We start from the raw sequence: 21,498 nt of genomic DNA on the forward strand, positions 1-21,498 counted from the left end.
TCACAGTTTCCACCACAAGGGGAAGTATGAACCTGGGCCCACTTGTCTACAGTGCACTGCACCCACCATTACACTATTCTGGGGACCTGCATGCTGCTCTAATGGACCTGGCTAAAACATCTGAGGCTGTCATAGAGGCTGGTCAGTTCTATTTTTATTCATTTTGGGGGGTGGGAGGGGGGTCAGTGACCACTGGATCCATCCAGTGGTCATCTGGTCATTTAGGGCACCTTTTTGCACCTTATTCATTGTAAAAAAAAAACAGGTCTAGACCAAAACGTTGAAATTTTTGCATGAGACTTTTTGGTTTTGTTCCATTATGGCTGTAAAACATCCAAGTATTAGGCATACCCTAACCCCTCCTTCAAAACACCCTTGACACACTCCCTTGTGATTTGGATACACTGCAGATGAAATGCATAGATAGACGTCTGCAAAACAGGTTTTGAAAATATCGATTTGGAAGTTTTGAGAAGAAATCCATCCAAATGGTGCTTCATGACAATTTTTGGCTGTTTTTCTCTTTTGAAAATGAATCCCATAGCCATAAGTACATAAAGTATTGCCACACTGGGACAGACCAAAGGTCCATCAACTCCCGGAATTCTGTTTCCAACAGTGGCCAATCCAGGTCACAAATACCTGGCAAGATCCCGAAAAAGTTCAATACATTTTATGATGCTTATCACAGAAATAGCAGTGGATTTTCCCCAAGTCTATTTAATAATAGTCTATGGACTTTTTCTTTAGAAAGCCGTCCAGACCTTTTTAAAAGCCTGATAAGGTAACCGCTTTTACCACATTCTCTGGCAACGAATTCCAGAGTTTAATTACACGCTGAGTGAAGAAAAGGTTTCTCCAATTTGCATTAAATTTACTGCTTTATAGCTTCATCGCATGCCCCCTAGTCCTAGTATTTTTGGAAAGAGTAAACAAACGATTCGCATCTACCCGTTCCACTCCACTCATTATTTTATAGACTTCTAGCAGAACTTAACCAGCCATCAGTTGCTGCATAAAGTGTTTTATGCAATCCCATTTATGCAGTTACCCTGGCCAGTTAAGTGCTGAATATTGGCGCCTAACCAGCCAAGTGCTGACTCCACCCCTAAAGTGCCCCAAAAATAACCACTAATTTTCAGAGGCGATAACTGCTTGAATGCCACTGAAAATTAGCGGATAGTCCTGAACAAGCTATTTATCCGGTTAGTGGCCATTTTTGGCTGGTTAAATCATTTTGAATATCAACCAGTTTGTTATTTGTAACAATTGTTTTATCTATTTTTTATGTTTTTCTGTAACCCGTTTTGTATAGTTTATTAAACCCAAAGTTGTGGGCTATAAAACCATGTATTAAATTAAATTTAAAAGGTTTATGGCCCCTGCTCTTTGGAACACACTACTTTCAAGATGGGAGAGTGTATACACAGCAAAAAGATACTGCCAGTGGAGAGCAGTTCCATCAACGAGTAGCAAGGTTCAAAGGCAATACTGTCATCAGACATAAGGTACCATACACAGAACAGTGCCTTAACCAAGTCCTGTGACACCTGAGGCAGGCGGCAAATCCGTAGAAACATGGACCCATGTTGGGTCTTATTTTGGTGCCTTAGACTGTTCATCTACTACTCCCTTCTTGAGAGTCGTGAATCACCTGCTGCTGTATGTTGCATCTTGTGTTCTTCATAGAGGTTTTCTCCTGTTTTCTTTGTGGACTTTAGAACACACTGCCATTAAGGATTCAATAGTGAGCCTTCCCATCCTCTTGTTAAGTTGGCTATTAAAACCTGGCTCTTTGAAATGGCTTTCTCGGGCTACCACTAGATGGAGTTCCCATGAGTGTCTCTTGTACTCTTGCCCTTCTCTTCCCTGTCCTCTCTCTCACTATCCTGTTGTCTATATCAGCACTTTTCTGATTAATTCTGTCATGTCTGGTTCACTGTCCTATTACGAATCTGTAGTTCCTTTCTTTATGCTTTCTGATTTTAGCCTGTAAACTGCTGGGTTCCTCTTTGTTGGGTAAAGCAGTATAGCAAAGTAAAGTAAGAGCTCACAAGCCAATCATGCGTTAATCGGTTAGCGAGCTGCAATGTAGATGTGCTAACCGCTTAGCACAGAACACGCCTACTCTCCGCCCTCATCCCGCCCCCAGAGCTAAAAAGTAAAATCTATTTTTTAGTACATGGAAAGCATGTGCTAATCAAAACATTACCACTGGACACCTGAGCATGCCCCACGCTAAGTCATTTTAATCTACGGAAAGCAAGCGTTAGAGCTTATCGCAGCTTAGTAAAAGGAACCTAGAGTAACTTGCCAAGGCCACAAGGAGAGTAAGAGGGAGACTGTGAACTGAATTCTAATTTGCAGCCTATTGCTTTGACCTTTTGGTGCATTTATTTATTTTTATCAATCATTGCATCTCATCCAGAATCTAGCTTGTGGGGATTTTCATAATAGAGAAGTAGCCTGATGGTTAGAGGAGTGTGCTGAGATCTAAGAGAACCTATTTCAAATTACACTGTGTCTCCTTCTGATCTTGGGCAAGTCACTTTGCTTCAGGTACAAATACAATGTAAGCCCGCTAGAAACAGGAAAATGTCTAATGTACTTGAATGTAACTTGCCTTGAGCTATAACTAAAAAAAAAGGTGTGAGATAAATCCAATCCCTTCTCTTCTTTTTCTAGTTAGAGTCTGTATGTGTTCTGCAAGTGCAACTGAAGTGAGAGATTCTGTTGGCATGTAGGGATCTCTAGCTGTATGACTTGTTTTATTTTTTAGTAGGGGCATTTCAAATTTAATTCCATTAAAAAAGTAATTTATGTTCTGCTTATAGCCAAAGGTTTGAGTTCATATGGGCAACAGGGACCCTGAAGTCAGCCAGTTTTCAGAATATCCTCAATGAACATATGAAAATTTATCTCCTGTATATTTATTGCACATATCCTGAAAACTGACTGAATGGGGAGAGACCCCCAAGCAAGTTTGGGAAGCCACTACTACTATTTAGCATTTCTATAGCGCTACAAGGCGTACGCAGCGCTGCACAAACATAGAAGAAAGACAATCCCTGCTCAAAGAGCTTACAATCTAATAGGGAAGCCCTGCAGTTGATGTATTGGTGCTTTTCTCTTGTGTATTGTTGTAGGATAGAATCATCATTTCTTCCTGATTCTAGCATTTCAGACAATTTGTTTTGCTTTTTTAGAGCCTTCTTTCATAGGAAAGGGTACTTCCCATTAAGGCATCTGCTGTTAAAATAAATTACACATTAGCTACCTCTGGAATCTGTAAATTGCTTTTATGGTAATGTTCTTCAGTGACTGATGTCTCAAAAGGTTGTGTTGAGATGGGCCTTTGGATCTAGTGTGACCCCTACCCCCATGATGCCTTCTTCTTCTTCTTTCACTATTATGGAAGAAAACAGGTGCAGCTCTGGTCAGGAATTTCCTTTACAACTCTTAAGGCATTCCAATAGATCTTTGGCACTGCTTTACAATGAGAGACCAATATGTGATCCTTTTGTAATATCAAAACAACCAAAAAGGAGGAAGAAACCTCACGAAACCATGAGCGTGAAAACATAGTAACATAGTAACATAGTAGATGACGGCAGAAAAAGACCTGCACGGTCCATCCAGTCTGCCCAACAAGATAACTCATATTTGCTGCTTTTTGTGTATACCCTACTTTGATTTGTACCTGTGCTCTTCAGGGCACAGACCATATAAGTCTGCCCCGCACTATCCCCGCCTCCCAACCACCAGCCCCACCTCCCAATCACCGGCTCTGGCACAGGCACAGACCGTATAAGTCTGCCCAGCACTATCCTCACCTCCCCACCACCAGCCCTGCCTCCCAACCACCGGCTCTGACACAGACCGTACAAGTCTGTCTAGCACTATCTCCGCCTCCCAACCACCAGTCCCGCTTCCCACCACCGGCTCTGGTACAGACCGTATAAGTCTGCCCAGCCCTATCCCCGCCTCCCAACCACCAGCCCCGCCTCCCGATCTTGACTAAGCTCCTGAGGATCCATTCCTTCGGCACAGGATTCCTTTATGCTTATCCCACGCATGTTTGAATTCCGTTACCGTTTTCATTTCCACCACCTCCTGCGGGAGGGCATTCCAAGCATCCACTACTCTCTCCGTGAAAAAATACTTCCTGACATTTTTCTTGAGTCTGCCCCCCTTCAATCTCATTTCATGTCCTCTCGTTCTACCACCTTCCCATCTCCGGAAAAGGTTCGTTTGCGGATTAATACTTTTCAAATATTTGAACGTCTGTATCATATCACCCCTGTTTCTCCTTTCCTCCAGAGTATACATGTTTAGTTCAGCAAGTCTCTCCTCATACGTCTTGTAACGCAAATCCCATACCATTCTCGTTGCTTTTCTTTGCACCGCTTCAATTCTTCAATAAGCTATAACCAAGCAGTGAAGGCTGAATATATACCAACAGTCCTCTTACCCAAGAAGGTGAAAGTAGATACTGAAGTCACACATTTTCACCACTCATTTGGAAAAAATGGTTTATTTCTATTCCCTGTTTCATTGATTTAATGAAGATATTACAAAAGGGTGAAAATAAGACAGTGAGGTAAATCCAGGGAGGATAACAAGGAAAACTTTATTGAAGATGCTAAAAAAACAACCCTGCACGGCCGTGTTTCGGCCCGAAGGTCTGCCTCAGGGGTGGTAAATCTTATGGTGCTGTGATGTCCTCTGACTAGATAGACATCACAGATCACAGCACCATAAGATTTACCAAGATTCCTGAGGCAGGCCTTCGGACCGAAACACGGCTGTGTCGGATCGAGTTTTTTAGCATCTTCAATAAGTTTTCCTTGTTATCCTCCCTGGATTTACCTCACTGTCTTATTTTCACCCTTTTGTAATATCTTCATTAAATCAATGAAACAGGGAATAGAAATAAACCATTTTTTTCCAAATGAGTGGTAAAAATGTGTGACTTCAGTATCTATTTTCACCTTCTTGGGTAAGAGGACTGTTGGTATATATTCAGCCTTCACTGCTTGGTTATAGCTTATTGTTTTCACTAGTCTGTTGGCTAGTATCCCCTATTAATCCCCTATCTAGGTACTAGCCAGGTTAGACTCTGCTTTATCAAGAACTCACAGGGAGTACAACTAAAATTCTGATCCAAATGTTCCCTGCTGAGGTGACTGAATTGAATTTCTATTGGCTCATCAACTGTAGTTGATAAACCCAATGTATATTTGAGTATACTGTACCTATCGCCCATTTGCTAGCTGAATAAAAGAATTGGGGGGTTTTAAGAAAGATTTACAAAGAACATGGCTAATGTGAATTTGTCAATAAAGCTCTTATTATTAGTATATGAAGACCAAAATTAGAGAGTGATGTGGTAATCATTACCGTGGTAATACCGCTGTTCATGGTAATGGGGAATTTAAAAAACATTAAGCAGCACTACTGTGGTAATGGTAAGATGTTATGCAGAAGTGCTGAAGGAGCGGGGACCATATTACTTTATCCCCACAGTGATGGAGATAAAGATCTGGCTGCCCCAATCCACCGCCCCCCCCCCCCCCCACCCCCCAAGCCTTCCTTTACTCACCCTGGTGGTCTAGTGACTTAAAGTCATGTTTTTAGATTTAGTCGTCGCCAATTTTTTCTTGTTTGTTTGTTTGTTCATTCATGATGTATACCGTGCTATTGTCTGTTACTAGTCGTTTTATCCATTATGCTCAAGATATATTTGTAACAAATTGCTTTATTTGTTTTATTGTTTCACTTAGGTTTTAAAGACCCCTGAGGCAGGCCTTTGGGCCGAAACACAGCCATGTCGGGTCATTTTTTATGAGAATTTTGTCATTTTTTATGTGAATAAACATATTATTTGGTATCCTCATTCATTCTCCTCACTTTTTTCTTCATATCTAGTGACATCTAGGACAGGAAAGAAGTCAACTGTTTCTTGCCTGCTGCTGCTGTTCTGTTTTATATGGCCTGTCTCTTCAAAATGACCACTGAGACTTCACACAGAAGTCTCACAAGGCCAATATTTGACAGCTTGCTAGTCATTTAAAGAAGCAGTGGTAGCGAGCAGGCATCGGCAGCAGGCAGTAAACAAATGGGCTTCTTTCATGCCCTGAAGAAGACACCAGACCACTAGTTATTTTCCCTTGTGAATATTAGTGGGGAAAACGATGTTATGGGTGGAACTAGCCTTTTGGCTAAACTGTCATCAAAAAACAGTTTTTATTTCCACTTGGCCACTAGTAACAGGGAAATGTCACCTTTATTCTTTCAAAAAGAGTTGGTTAAAGAAAGGGCCAGGCTACTAGACATTTTTTTCCCCATAAATGCAAACTTGGGATAACCTTCTAGCATATTTTAACCGGTTCCCTTCCAGCAAGATCTTACTTGTTGTTGTTTGAAATAACTTTCGTATGATAGAAACTTGTATTTACTCAGAACATTTTTCCTAATTTAGAAATAGTAATTTGAAATTAAATCATAAGGCAGAAATAGGTAAAAATGAAACCAGTCATATATTCATTTAGTAGCTGGTTAATGTAAATGTTCTTGGGGGGAGGGGGGATCTCAGCTCTCTGGATCTGTCAGGTTGTCAAGGTATTCACAATAAGCATGCATATATTTGCAAAGACTGCCTTCATTGTATGCAAATCTTTCATTCATATTCATTGTGGATATGTGTACATTAGTGGAAAAACAATACAGAAATGGGATTTTTTTTTAAATGTGTGCTGTATAGGTTTGGTTCTTCCCAGGCATTGGAATCTCTCAGACCTTGTCCCCTGCCCAGTACGTGCTAAACCTCACCTTCTCTTTGAGCTGTAGCAACCTGTTCACTTTTCTTTCCTGTTTTTTGTTTTGTTTTGCCTTGCAATTATTCACCTAGCACAGGTTCTGTCTCTCACACTGATTATAAATTTTGAGTGAAAGCTGGAGTGGGAATAATATTGGATTTATCCTCTTAATAGTAGGAAGCAGGATTTTTAAAAGTCATCTCTGCCGCTGGATAGAAAGTTTCCACTATTACTGATATGAAAGAATGTTTTCTTTTTTTCTAAATCTCTGCGTGCGAGCAAGCCAACCAAACCAGTGCAGCAAGCCTGCCAGCAAGTTAGCCAGCCAAGCCTGCTCAGCAAGCATGCCAACAGATTAGCCAGCCAAGCCAGCCTGGCTAGCCATTTATCATAATTTTTCTAATCCATGAAGAAACAGTAAATCATCCACTGTCACCCAGGCAGACAGCCAGTCAGGTGTCTTTGCCAGCCGATCATGATGCAGACGATGACATTTGTGGAAAAATGCGATGTTGAAAACTACTAAATTCAAAAAGCAAATGCGTCTCATTTACGAAATGAGAAGGCCAAAGCTACTACTACTACTTATCATTTCTATAGTGCTACTAGACGTACGCAGCACTGTACACTTGAGCATGAAGAGACAGTCCCTGCCCGATACAGCTTACAATCTAATTAGGACAGACAAACAGGACAAACAAGGAAATATTAAAGTGAAGATGATAAAATAAGGGTTCTGAACAAGTAGATAAGGGTTAGGAGATAAAAGCAGCATCAAAAAGGTGTGCTTTTAGCTTAGATTTGAAGACGGCCAGAGATGGAGCTTGACGTACCAGCTCAGGAAGTCTATTCCAGGCATATGGTGCAGCAAGATAAAAGGAATGGAGTCTGGAGTTAGCGGTGGAGGAGAAGGGTGCAGATAAGAGAGATTTACCAAGGGCTATGGTAGTGGTGTACAGTTGGGGGTGGTGGGGTTTTGGGGGGCTCAGCACACAAGGTAAGGGAGCTATGTTCCTAGGAGCATTTTATGAAGTCAACTGCAGTGCCCCCTAGGGTGCCCGGGTGGTGTCCTGGCATGTCAGGGGGACCAGTGCACTACAAATGCTGGCTCCTCCCACGACCAAAGGGCTTGCATTTGGTTGTTTCTGAGATGGGCGTCCTTGCTTTCTATTATCGCCGAAAATCAGAAACGACCAAATCTAGGGACGACCAAAATTTCAAGATTTGGGCGTCCCTGACCGTATTATCTAAACGAAAGATATTTTGATAATATGGGTTTCCCCGCCCCTCCATCAGGATGTTTTGCGAGGACTTCCTCAAGAAAACTTGGGCATCCTTTCGATTATGCTACTACTACTACTACTACTACTAATATTTAACATTTCTAAAGCACTACTAGGGTTACGCAGCGCTGTACAATTTAACATGGAAGGACAGTCCCTGCTCAAAGAGATTACAATCTAAAAGACAGGTGTACGATCTAAGCTTACAATCTAGAAGACAGGTGTACAATTATGCCCCTCAATATGACCATTTTTATACAAATACTGCCAAACAGATGTCTTTATCCCTGGTCTTTTGGTGTTCATAATTTGGATGTTTTATTTTGGAAAATGGTTGTTCGTTGTGGATGTTATCACATATTTTCAAACAGGAAACCTTGTTGTTTTTCCTGTTCAAAAATGGCTGTTAGATGGATGTTATGAGCAGGACATCCCAATTCTGACTTGGGCATTCTTTTGAAAATGCCCCTCTAAGGAAAGCCTAGAGAAATGAAAATAAGTCTAAATGAAAGAATAAAGTATACAAAACAGAAATTGATGAAGAATCAAAAGAGAAATATAAAGAAGGATGATAAGAAAAATAAAAGATCAAAAAAGTCAAAGATTTGAAAATATTGTAATGAATTGCCTATTGCAACTGGCTCTATGCCAGTTCCCACCTGGACAGTTTTCACCAGACAGTTCCCACTCACCAATCCCCATCTGGAAAATTGCCACCTTAGACAATTACTACCTAACCAATTCCCACTGCTCCAGGGAGGACAATTCCCATCATTAACAATCATGAAGCATCACAGTCTGAAATTTATCTCCTTCCCTTTCTCCTTCCAATGACACTGCTGATAAAAAATTAAGTACATATGAAAGAAAACCCCAACAGAATACCAACACACACACACACACAAAAAAAAACAATGAATACTACATGGCAGTAAGAAATAACCAGGGGTGACAGTCCTAAGAGGGAATTGTTCACCTTGGAGAAAAATGCAATGAGAGAATTGTCCAGGCAGGAATTGGTGGGTGGGATCTGTTGGGTGGCAACTAGCCAGATACCATTGCAACTATAGGATGTGGTAAAGGATTAGAGAGGGTGAAAAAGAGCATATGAGTGTGCATGTGTAAGAGAGAGTCAGTGAGGGCAGAGAAAGATAACCTATGCCAGTCAGGAGATTGGATGTTCAGAGGTGCCAAGTTACCCAGTTCCAGGTTGGATCATTTTTGTCTACTCCTGGTTTTGAACTCACATTCCAAAGCAGTGTGGGATTTGTAGAGCCTGATCCTACCCATTGAAATTAGGGCTGCAAATCCCATAATTCATCAGAATGAGGAGATTAGAAATGCATGACTGTCCCAAAATCTCCAGTCTAGAATTGGGTAACTTGGCATCTTTGGACGTGAGAAAGTTTCCTCCTGCTAATCCTTACATGTTGCCTACTGCATATGAATGAGTTCATGGGTATTATAGGTTATGGATTTTTGACTTGAAAAAATCATAGTTCTTTATAACCTTGAAAACTGCATGATCTTGACAGAATTGTGGAGAATGAAGAAGTTGTGATTCCCACTACTACAAAAACTTGTAAGATGGACATTGTAGTCAAGAAAATACAAGAACAGCATTATTAATAGAACTAACACAGCTGTGTGGCTCTTTTGTGCTACATGTGAAGAAGACCTCCAAGTACCAAGAAATGTAATCATTGGCCAAGAAAATGGGTCAGAAAGATAAAATTTGTCAATGGTATTGGTTGCCACCTGCTTGATTAAAAAGATTTTCCAAGCTCATCTTGATATGTTGCCTGCATTGCTAGCACCCTATGAAGACCAGAAGGAGGCTCTCTTTGGCACAATGCGTGTGGTGAGGTAAGGATTTGCAGGTGATATGAGAAAATGCAGTCATTTCCAACATACTCCGAGAAAACGTCCGCTGTACACATTTTTTGTTAAGACTGTAATGCCAGGGTTAATGGGGAGTAGGACTAATAAATCCTAAATCACTGGCGAAAATGAAGAAAGGCATTAGCTGTAAAACAAAAAGATTTAACGCATGAACTAGAGTTCCAAATATTTTGTAGGTTTGGTTGGATAGAAAGAGAAAGAGAGAAGTGATGTATTTTGAACACGTACTTTTTAAGAATAGAATTATTTTTTTATAATGGCTTTTATTATCTAAGTTTGTTTTTACTAAATCTGCATTATCTGTATCTCTGAGAAAACATGCCTAAGGCATGTTATGAGGTTGTTTGGATGAAATATGAGACATAATTTCAAGTACAATAATGCCACAAATTGTATCCTGAGCTCAATATATGTTATTTTTAAAAACCCCTCTGGTGTATTGGATTATAATATTTATTGTGACTAGTATTAAGCTATGGATACTTATACTGTAGATGTGAAACCATTATTGTAACTTAAAAATATTATTCTTGCTCTGCTTCCCCATTTGTTTTCATTTGTCATCTGAGCTATTCTCAGTTAAATAGCTTATTATGTTTTATAGTTTTTTAAACAAGACAAAACTGGCTCCATAACAAACAACTACACTGTTATAAAAGGTTATTCTTATTTCCCTGTGACCTTTCCTTTCACTAAGCTGAGAATTATTGACTCTTTATTGAATAACCAATTGATATAATCCTTCTACAAGCTATAGTTACTAATGTTATCTTTAAAAAATTGTTGTTGTTGTTGTTTTTTTTTTTTAATGGAAGAGTTACTCAACTAGTTAGTTTACAAAAAATAAAGATGAACCAAAATGAAATGCATTCATGATCAAAAGAATATTTTTCTAAATGATTATAATGTTTTATTGGAAAATTAATTTATCAGCATACACAATATGAATTATTCACAATTCCCATATTTTGAATTATAACATAGTGTAATGGCATATATGGGCCTAGCTTATCGGAAATGCCAAGGGTAGGCCATCCTAAAGTGCAAGATTTACTGCCCTGTGGGGTAAAAATGAAGCTGTGTCCAGGATATACATCTCAGCATTCCACTCCTAGCAACCAATGTCAACCAATACAATTACATAGTAACATAGTAGATGGTCCATCCAGTCTGCCCAAGATTTAAACTCATATGTGTATACCTTACCTTGAATTTGTACCTGTCTTTTTCAGGGCACAGACCGTATAAGTCTGCCCAGCAGTATTTCCCGCCTCCCAACCACCAGTCCCGCCTCCCATCACCGGCTCTGGTACAGACCGTATAAGTCTGCCCTCCCCTATCCTAGCCTCCCAACCACCAACCCCTCTTCCCCCCACCTGCTCCGCCACCCAATTTCAGCTAAGCTTCTGAGGATCCATTCCTTCTGCACAGGATCCCTTTATGCATATCCCACGCATGTTTGAATTCCGTTACCGTTTTCATCTCCACCACCTCCCGCGGGAGGGCATTCCAAGCGTCCACCACCCTCTCTGTGAAAAAATACTTCCTGACATCTTTCCTGAGTCTGCCCCCCTTCAATCTCATTTCATGTCCTCTCGTTCTACCGCCTTCCCATCTCCGGAAAAGATTAGTTTGCGGATTAATACCTTTCAAATATTTGAATCTTCAGGCTATTGACCCTTATACTCTGTCCTCCAGTGTTTCAAATCTCTTCTCAACCACTATCCAGCTTATTTTCGAAGGAGATCACCGGCCATCTTCCGACAGAAATTGGGAGATGGACGGCCATCACCTGAACTCTGCCAAATCAGTATAATCGAAAACCGATTTTGGCCGGCTCCATCTGCTTTCTGTCGCAGAGCCGGCCAAAGTTAAAGGGGGCGTTTCCACAGGGTATGGAAGGTGGGGCGGGGGCGTGCTTATGAGATCGCTGGCTTCACTTGGTCCATTTATTTTTAGTACCAAGCCTCAAAAAAGTGCCCCAATTGACCAGATGACCACCGGAGGGAATCGGGGATCACCTCCCCTTACTCCCCCAGTGGTCACCAAACCCCTCCCACCCGCAAAAAAAAGAATAAACATTTTTTGCCAGCCTCAAATGTCATACCCAGCTCCATGACAGCAATATGCAGGTCCCTGGAACAGTTTTTTGTAGGTGCAGTGCACTTCAGGCAGGCGGACCCAGGCCCACCCCCTCCTACCTGTTACACTTGTGGTGGTAAATGGGAGCCCTCCAACCCCCCCCCCCCAAACCCACTGTACCCACATCTAGGTGCTCCCCTTCACCCCTTAGGGCTATGGTAGTGGTGTAGAGTTGTGCAGAGTGGGTTTTGGGGGGATTTGGGGGGGGCTCAGCACCCAAGGTAAGGGAGGTATGTACCTGGGAGCAATTTTTGAAGTCCACTGCAGTGCCCCCTAGGGTGCCCAGTTGGTGTCCTGGCATGTGAGGAGGCTAGTGCACTACAAATGCTGGCTCCTCCTACGACCAAATGTCTTGGATTTGGCCAGGTTTGAGATAAAAAAATATATAACATAGTAGATGACGGCCGGCTTCAGTTTCCATTATCGGCGAAAACCGATGCTGGCCATCTCAAACCCGGCCATCTCTGACATTTGGCTGGCCCCAACCGTATTATCGAAACAAAAGATGGCCAGCCATCTTTTTCGATAATATGGTCGGGGACATCTCTTTACTGCGCCGCCTTTCGATTATGCCCCTCCACCAGTGGCGTAGCCAGAAGTCAATTTTTGGGTGGGCCAACAGGTTGGATGGGTGGGCATTAGACAGTGGTGTGCTGGTAAATGTTTAACAACAGGCTCTCTCCCCGGTCCACCTGTGCACCTCCCCTCAAAATTGCAGAGCTGGCTATAGCCGGGGAGAGAGCCTGGGGGGGGGGGGGGGGGCAATGCATTACTCTCTCCAGGAAAAAAAAAATTAAATGATCCCAGGTTCCAATTTAATTCATGTTTAATGTGGGATAAAATGCCATAAATAAGTAAATAAATATAAACTTTTAATGTTGAGCACCTGATTCTCAAAGTGGACATATTCCAAACACTATAATGAAAATAAAATGATTTTTTTTCTACCTTTGTTGTCTGGTGACTTTGTTTTTCTGATCATTCTGGCCCAGTATCCAATTCTGCTGCTATCTGTCCTCCTCTGCCGCTTCCGGGTTAGAAGGAGGCAGCATGTATGATTCACTACCGCTGCTGCTGAGTGCTGAGAGGAGGGAGGTAAATCCCGCGATCGTGGCGGCGGTGGGCAGCATTTGGGAAGCGCTGCCGTGAGAGTGAGGGAGGCAGATGCGGGAACGGAGCTGCTCCCTCCGCTCCGCTGCCTCCACTGCTGGGTGGGCCTGAACCAAAACTGGGTGGACCTGGGCCCACCCAGGCCCACCCGTGGCTACGCCCCTGCCCTCCACGTTATCCAAGTCTGTCAATGAGGCTTTCTCTTCCTAATACTACTCTCTCCTCTGCTCTGGATACTCTCGCTTCTCCCATTCCCTGTGGCGCCTGGCCCCCCTTGAAGGCCTGGGGAATTTTGTCTCCCCCTGCCCCCCCTCTCGGTGGCCCTGTCTACCACCATTTTCTCTCCTGCATTTCAAGAAGGTGGAAGAAAGGAGGTTTCTTTACAAAAGTCAAAAAGGTATTATACCCCATGATATGGGTATTACTCAAATTCAGTGTTGGATGTGCATACAGTGGAGGCAGTTCATGCAAATCTCTCTCATTAATATTTATTGTGGCTACCTGAAAACCTGACTGGCTGGGGTGCCTCTAGGACCAGGTTTGAGAACCACTGCACTAAAGCATTGCACATTAAATTTAGGTATGTGGACATGCCAACCGCACAGTAATTTTTTTAGATTTTTTGAGGTGGTGTGGCAGGGCAGAGAGTGGGCATTCTGCACTAACCAGTTAGTGCATCTACGTTCCTGCTAACTAGTTAGCACTGCGGCCCTTACACTATCTAAATATGTGCTTAAGTGATAATATTTTTTTTTTTTGGCTGAACGTTAATGGTAACAGTGCATGGCCATTTAATTAAAATAATTTTTAAAATGGGCTTTTTTATGGCTGTGGTAAAAATTGCCTTAGTGTGCGGGAAAGCCCCACATAAGGGCACGCTAAGGCCAATTCTTACTGCAGCTTAGTAAAAGAACATCTTAATCTTTGCAATGAAATGAAACAAAATTAATATCAGATGAAACAAATGAAATGAAAGAAATAGGCAAATTAAATGACAAAATTAATTCATATGAAAACCTTTATCCTACCATTTCCCTGGGGGGTGATTCTGTTGCATCTATGCCAATGGCTGTAAATAGGGATAGTAAACACTGGGCCTTCAGGAATGAGAAAAATGCAATCCTTTATTAATGATGAATACCCGACACGGGCCGTGTTTCGGCATACAAACGCCTGCATCAGGGGTCTAACGTAAAAAATACATAAACATATATCATTAAAAATTATATATAATACAATAATGCAGAACCAACATCAAAATCAAAAATGCATATGCATGCTTACATAAACATACATACACATGTATATTATAAAAATTTTTAAAAACAAAACATAGTTATCATGGTTACAAGAATATACATATAAAGAATGATAAAACATAATAACATATGATATAAAACATCATCATCATGACCTGATATATGTTGATATATAATATATATATAATGATATATGTTTATGTATTTTTTACGTTAGACCCCTGATGCAGGCGTTTGTACGCCGAAACACGGCCCGTGTCGGGTATTCATCATTAATAAAGGATTGCATTTTTCTCATTCCTGAAGGCCCAGTGTTTACTTTTTCTGTTTGTTTGGTTGCTTTTGTATGCTGCTTTCCCTCTGTTTTGTGACTGTAAATAGGGATAGGCACTAGTTGGTAAAAACACAACAAATATGGACATTTTTGGTTCTTGTCCCTTTAAATGAACCATGGAGCTAAATGAGCTGAATCCTCATCATGTCATCCCTTTTAAAACACCATTGTGATCTGTGGGACCAGACAAAATTGAATGACTTTGAGAAGGAAAGAAAAAAGAAGAATGAGTTACTTCACCAATCATGTTGAAACATTTTAACAAAACAGTCAAATTCCACGGCTAATGATGTTAGCAATTCAGTATGAAACTGAAGGCACAAGAAGTCTACCACCAGGGCCGCTGAAAGACTGGGCCGGGCCTGGGGCAAGGCTGCCCCCAGGGCTCCACCCCCACCACCCCCCCTGAGGTTGGCGGCGGCGGCGGCCCCCTTCATCCACCACCGGGCTGGGCCCCCCTGAATTCAAATCATAGCGCCCTCGACCTCGCTCCGTGTGGAAGAAGCGCAGCAGCAGTCTGCAGATCGCCTCCCTTCGGGCCTTCCCTTCCTGTGTCCCGCCCTCGCACAAGTTACGTCAGACGGGGGCGGGGCACAGGGAGGGAAGGCCCGAAGGGAGGCGAACTGCAGGACTGCTGCTGCTGCTGCTGCTCTTCTTCCACATGGAGCGAGGTCAAGGTGAGGCACTATGATTTGAATTCAGGGGGGCCCGGCCCGGTGGTGGACAAAGGGGGGTGGGTGGAGGGCATTGCGGCGCCTGGCCCCCCTTGGAGGCCCGGGGAATTTTGTCCCCCCTGCCCCCCCTTTCGGTGGCCCTGTCTACCACCATTTTCTCTCCTGCATTTCAAGAAGGTGGAAGAAAGGAGGTTTCTTTACAAAAGTCAAAAAGGTATTATACCCCACGATATGGGTATTACTCAAATTCAGTGTTGGATGTTTCTGAGGTCCTGGGGGGGAGGGAGGTCCCTACCAGAGGGTTAAAAATTTTGGATGTCCCTTGATGGGAGGAGGAACAACCAAGAAGAGTGGTATTGAAATAAGTTAAAACTTTCCTTCTATGAGGTCAAAGGTTTTGGAATTAGGGGGTTATTTCCTCCTGGCATATCCTTGTAAATGTGTTATTAGGTTAAACCAGGTAAAATATGTATATTATATGCCTGATCAACTCCAGACCTTCCTAGATGCTAAACAATGGTAGAGTTAAATTGTAAGGGATTAACGGAACCACAATTATTCTTCTAATGTATTTTGTAAAGTTGTGTTAACTTCACTAATCCCTAACCCCCCCTCCTAAATATTGAGGTCTAATGAAGCCAAGTTATGTTAATTATATGAGGAAGATTTTTTTCCTTTTTCTGTATTATTATTTAATGGCTGTATTACACTTTGCAGTATTATAATATCTGTGCAAGTATATAAAACTAACAAAAATTATAAACCATAGAAAGTGTTTCCTTGTACAGTAACAGCAGAGGTGGAGTTTAGGATTAATAAAATGAGTTGTGGTGAGATACATGAGGTCTTTGGTTACCTGTGCCCTGCCAGGACCCTTGGGAGTAGTGGGGGGATCCTGGAGTGCAAGAAACAAATGCAGGCTGGATATGAGCCATTGCTGCCCCAATAAGTGGCAACCGAGAAGGAAGCTGAGCCTCAGGTGGACAATGGGAGTCCACCCTGGAAGCAGAATTGGACAAGGGAAGCCTGTCAAAGGCTGGAGTGTAGCCCTGAGAGATGCACTGCTGGAAGGACAGCCTAAAGGAATTGGAGTGAAAATCAGGAGTATTGGAAACAGCCTTGAATTTATTCCTGTCGTGAAAGGATGGGTAAAGGACTGGAGGAATGTAAATATGCACAGCTGTGAATCACCTGGAGAGGAAAGAAGTCAAGACTACCACAACTGATCTCGAATAAAAGTGTGTATGTAAAGATTTTTAATGTTGACTGCTGGCTGAAGAAGTTCCAGTAAAGTTGGTGTTAGTTTTGATAAAACTACTACAAATCAGAGTGTTTTTATTTGGTAAGAGAGGAGAGCAGGTGCTCCGGATTGGGAGAAGAACTACCCCAAGGTTTCCTTGGTACTCCTATATCCCCAGATCTTATACCTGAACCTTGACCCTCTCCCAAGCTCGAATAGTGGAACCTGTGACTGAATGATGAGCTGAGTGGAGAAGAGAATAAAGGATATGAAAGAAATATGTTTTCCCTGTGATCCGGGTTGGACTGAGTTGAGCCAGTTGGAGCCTGAGACCCAGGTTACAGGTATAAAAAAAATAAATAGGTTAATATTCAGCTGGCAATGGTGAGCATGTTTTTGAATGCTGATCACGCCAGCTGGCTTAGACTGAAATATTCAATGCTAGAGAAAACTGAGTTGTAAAAGTATCTTAGGCTATGTAGATGCAGAGCCAAAAAGTCTGCATAATAAAGTTGGAGAGAAAAGGACTAGGTGACACACAATGAAGCTACAAAGTAGTAAATTTAAAACAAATTGGAGAAAATATTTCTTCACTCATGTAATTAAACTCTGGAATTCGTTTTCAGAGAATGTGGTAAAAGCAGTTAGCTTAACGGGGTTAAATAAAGGTTTGAATGGCTTCCTAAAAGAAAAGTTCATAAACCATTATTAAAATGGACTTGAGAAAATCCACTGCTTATTTTTGGGATAAGCAGTATAAAATGTATTGTACTGTTTTGGGATCTTGCCAGGTACTTGTATCCTGGATTGGCCTCTGTTGCAGAAAAGGATACTGGGCTTGATGGACCTTTGGTCTGTCCCAGTATGGCAACACTTATGTACTTATGAACCTAAAAGGAACTATTTAGCATTTCTAAGGAAATAGCAGGCTTACATAGTGCTGCTTTATATAGACACATATAAGAAAGACATTCTGTGCTTTATAGAACTTACAATCTAGTCTAATCCAATGGCTATGCTTGTAAGGGATAGGTAAAAAAATGGTGATAGAAGAAGAGGAAGGAAGGCAGTTGATGTTCCAAGAGATTTAGGGGTCCTTTTACTAAGCCGTGTAAGCGTCTACACGCACCCAACGTGCACCAAAATGAAGTTATCGCCCGACCACCATGTGGCTCTTGCGATAATTTCATTTTTGGCGCAAGTCAAATATGCGCGTCTGAAAAATATTTTTTATTTTCGATGTGCGGTATGGACGCACGCAGGTCATTACCAGCCAGATTCTTTACTGCTAGGTCAATGGCTGGCGGTAAAGTCTCAGACCCAATGGACGTGCGGCAATTTTGATCTTGCCGCATGTCCATTTTCGCCCCCCCCCCCCCCAAAAAAAAGGCCTTTTTCACAGAGGTGCTGAAAAATGGATTGGCGCGCGCCCAAAACCCACACCTACACTACCGCAAGCCATTTTTCAGCACGCCTTTGTAAAAGGACCCCTTAGAGTAAAAAGCAGAACTAATGGAGAGGAACCAAGAGGATGGTATCCAATCCCCTGTATTCTTCCAGCTAATGTGAAAAAAGATTTCTTTGAGAGGTGAATAGCAACAACTATAGATCCCAATGAAAATGTAAGATCAGTTGTTTGTTGCTATTTCCACAAAAAGACAGTGTTGATTGGATGAGCAGCAGGTAAGGCTTTTGCTCACAGAGTAGCAGTCACACCCTGCTGCCTTCTGAGAATGGATTTTGCTTTTGGCTAAAACAAAATTTGATGAATCATCACATGAAGGATTTCCAGAATAATCAGATATTGAAAGTTTCATTGATTGGAGTGATTCTTTTGCCAATGCCTAGAGGATCTGGGATCACTATGACAATACTGCTAGTTTACCCCTCCCCTAGTGCCTTGGATTCTCTATGCCAAAGTTGATATCACTTTATCCATGTTTCATTGCTGTGGGGGGTCTTCCTGATAATGTTGGTACTGCTTTACCCCTTTACTAGTACCTTGGTGTCTCTATGCCTATAGTTAGTGCTGTTTTACTCCTTTCCCTGTACTTTGGGGTCTCCAAGCTAATGATTGCTTCTGCTTTGTCCCTTTCACAATGTCTTGGGGTCTTTATTTCACTGTTTATGTCTCTTTGTCCCCTCATAGTGTCTTGGAGCCTTAATGCCTCTGCTCAGTGGCGTACCAAGGGGGGGGGCGGTGGGGGCGGTCCGCCCCGGGTGCACACCGCTGGGGGGGTGCCACGGCGCGCGCCTGTTGCCCTGTCTCAGTCCGATTTCGCAATTCGCATGTGTTCACTGCTCCCTCTGAGTCTGCCCCGGAACAGTAAGTAACCTGTTCCGGGGCAGACTCAGAGGGAGCAGTGAACACATGCAAATTGCGAAATCGGACTGAGACAGGGCAACAGGCGCACGCCGCGGCACCCCCCCCCCCCCAGTGGCATGCACCCGGGGGGGGGGGCATTTTGCCGGGGGGAGGAAGAGGTGTCATTTCGCCGGGGGGGATCATGCTGCACCCGGGGGGGGGGGGTGCATCGGCAATCCGCCCCGGGTGTCAACTAGGGTCGGAACGCCACTGCCTCTGCTTGTGCCTTTTGCCCCACTTTAGGTGCGATGGGGTCTTCATGCCATGCTTGATGTCTTTCAGTGTTGTCTCTGTAGCAAATTTTAAGAAAGTTTCAGTATAAACAAATAGAAAACTTATCTGTTAGAGTGCAAAATTGCTTGCCCCATTGACGTTAATATCCCATATAGACCCGAAGGAAATGACATTTTTGGAATCCAAAAAAAAAACTCATGACCGATTGATCAAACAAAAAAAAAATGCTGACATGTTTAGCTGCAACAGAAGAATTCAGGGGAAAGTAAACTGTTTGTTGTCCGGTTAGTTCTGAATTTGTCCTTTCTCATTGTAGATTTTCCTTCCAGTAATTCTGAGCTGAAGAGTTATAGTTATTTACTGTAAACCTAGAAGAATGGTGTATTAATCTCTATATATGTTGGTTTCCATTGCATCTTGCCTTATTTATGACAATAATTTTGTTGGAGTAATACCATAAGCTGTACAACTTGTTTTTATGAGCTACGAACTTAAGTTTTGAAAAGGCAGCTTAAAATAAAAGGAGATGTGAAATATCTTTAGAAAAGCAGCGCATAAAAATTACAAATGGGCATTGCTTTAATAAATGTGCCCAGGCTGGAGCGTAGGTAGGTATTCTGACTGAGAGTGAAACATTGGTTTAAAAACTGTAGTCTACAATTCATCAACGTACATAATTTCCTCTGTTCTGTCTTGTGATCATTTTTGGAACACTATAAGTTTCAATAACTCTATTTAATGAGCAACCAATCTTTAAAGAAAACAAAACTATTTATCATGTGTTCTTCTTTTCTTCTCCTTGTTTTATTACATTACAGTATGTAAACTAATAAACCATATAAAATGTGGGATTTCTTTCCTCTTCTCGCCGTATCATTTTTCTCTTTACTCCTCCATTTCTTTCTCTCTCTCCTATCACCCTCTTTGTCTTCTTCCCTCCTCCTTTTCTCTTCTTCCTATCTATATCTCTCTCCCTATCTCTTGTTTCTAGAACAGGCTCATTCTGAGTGCAGCTGCCAATACACATTATATAGATCAAATATAACCATTATATGTCATTACTTTCAACCATTAAAAGTTAAGGGAATTTCTGCCCCAGAAATGCAAGAGTATGATGCAGTAAAATGTTATTTACCTATGTTATACAAATATATCCCAAAATACTTTGTGAATGATAAAAAAGGTAAATGTTGTCTCTTGTACATAAGAACCAAGTTGGGAATGATTTACAGGGTCTGCCATGATGGTTTTGTGGCTATAAGCAGGGAAGTTTGGCCATTACCTTCCCTAGTCATATTTACCTCCCAGCCAAGGCTAGATACTCATTTACCAACTGAAAGTGGATGGATGGCTGAGTAGGCCAAAATTGGCTACCTGACAGAAATCCCAGTATGGGATTTTAACTCAGGCTGTAGATGACCACAGTGACCAGGAGGTGATTACATCATGAGGCCTCAATTTTATGAATGATACCATAAAATCATATCCCAGCAATACTGTCTTTTGTCTTTTTCATCTTCCTCATCATTGCATCTACAGTCCCACCTTAGAATTTATCAATTATGAGTTAATTTAAATCTTCAGCTATGGGGGTAATTTTCATGTTCCCAATAGTGCATGCAAGCAAACAGGTATCTTCTACCTGCAAGTATATATGCAAAATTTCAAAGAAAGCTCTGCATAGATTCTCCCATTGAAAATGTAAGGGACCACATGGAATATAGGTATTTGTGTACTGCACACTTCGCAACTGCAAAGCATGTAGGTTAAAGTATACACAGGGATTTCACATTATGATGTCACCAGAGATGCCAAATTACCCAGCTCCAGGCGGGAGATTTTGGGACAGTCCTGGATTTCTGACCACCGCCATCATGGTGCCTTAGGGGATTTGCAGCACTGATTTCAAAGGGCAGAATCAGGCACTACAAATCCCAAACTGCTTTGGGATATAAGTTCAAAACCAGGACTGGCCAAAAAGTCTCCACCCCGGAACTGGGTAATGGCATCTCTGTGTCACTATGGGGTAAAATTATACATACTTCTGTGCATCATATATATTTTAACCTGCATTGACAGATTTTATGATTGTCCCAACATGTCCCCACTTTGATCCTTTGGGGTGCACAGTTTTCTT

Source organism: Microcaecilia unicolor, chromosome 2 (assembly GCF_901765095.1).
Source record: "Microcaecilia unicolor chromosome 2, aMicUni1.1, whole genome shotgun sequence".
Classification (NCBI taxonomy): domain Eukaryota; kingdom Metazoa; phylum Chordata; class Amphibia; order Gymnophiona; family Siphonopidae; genus Microcaecilia; species Microcaecilia unicolor.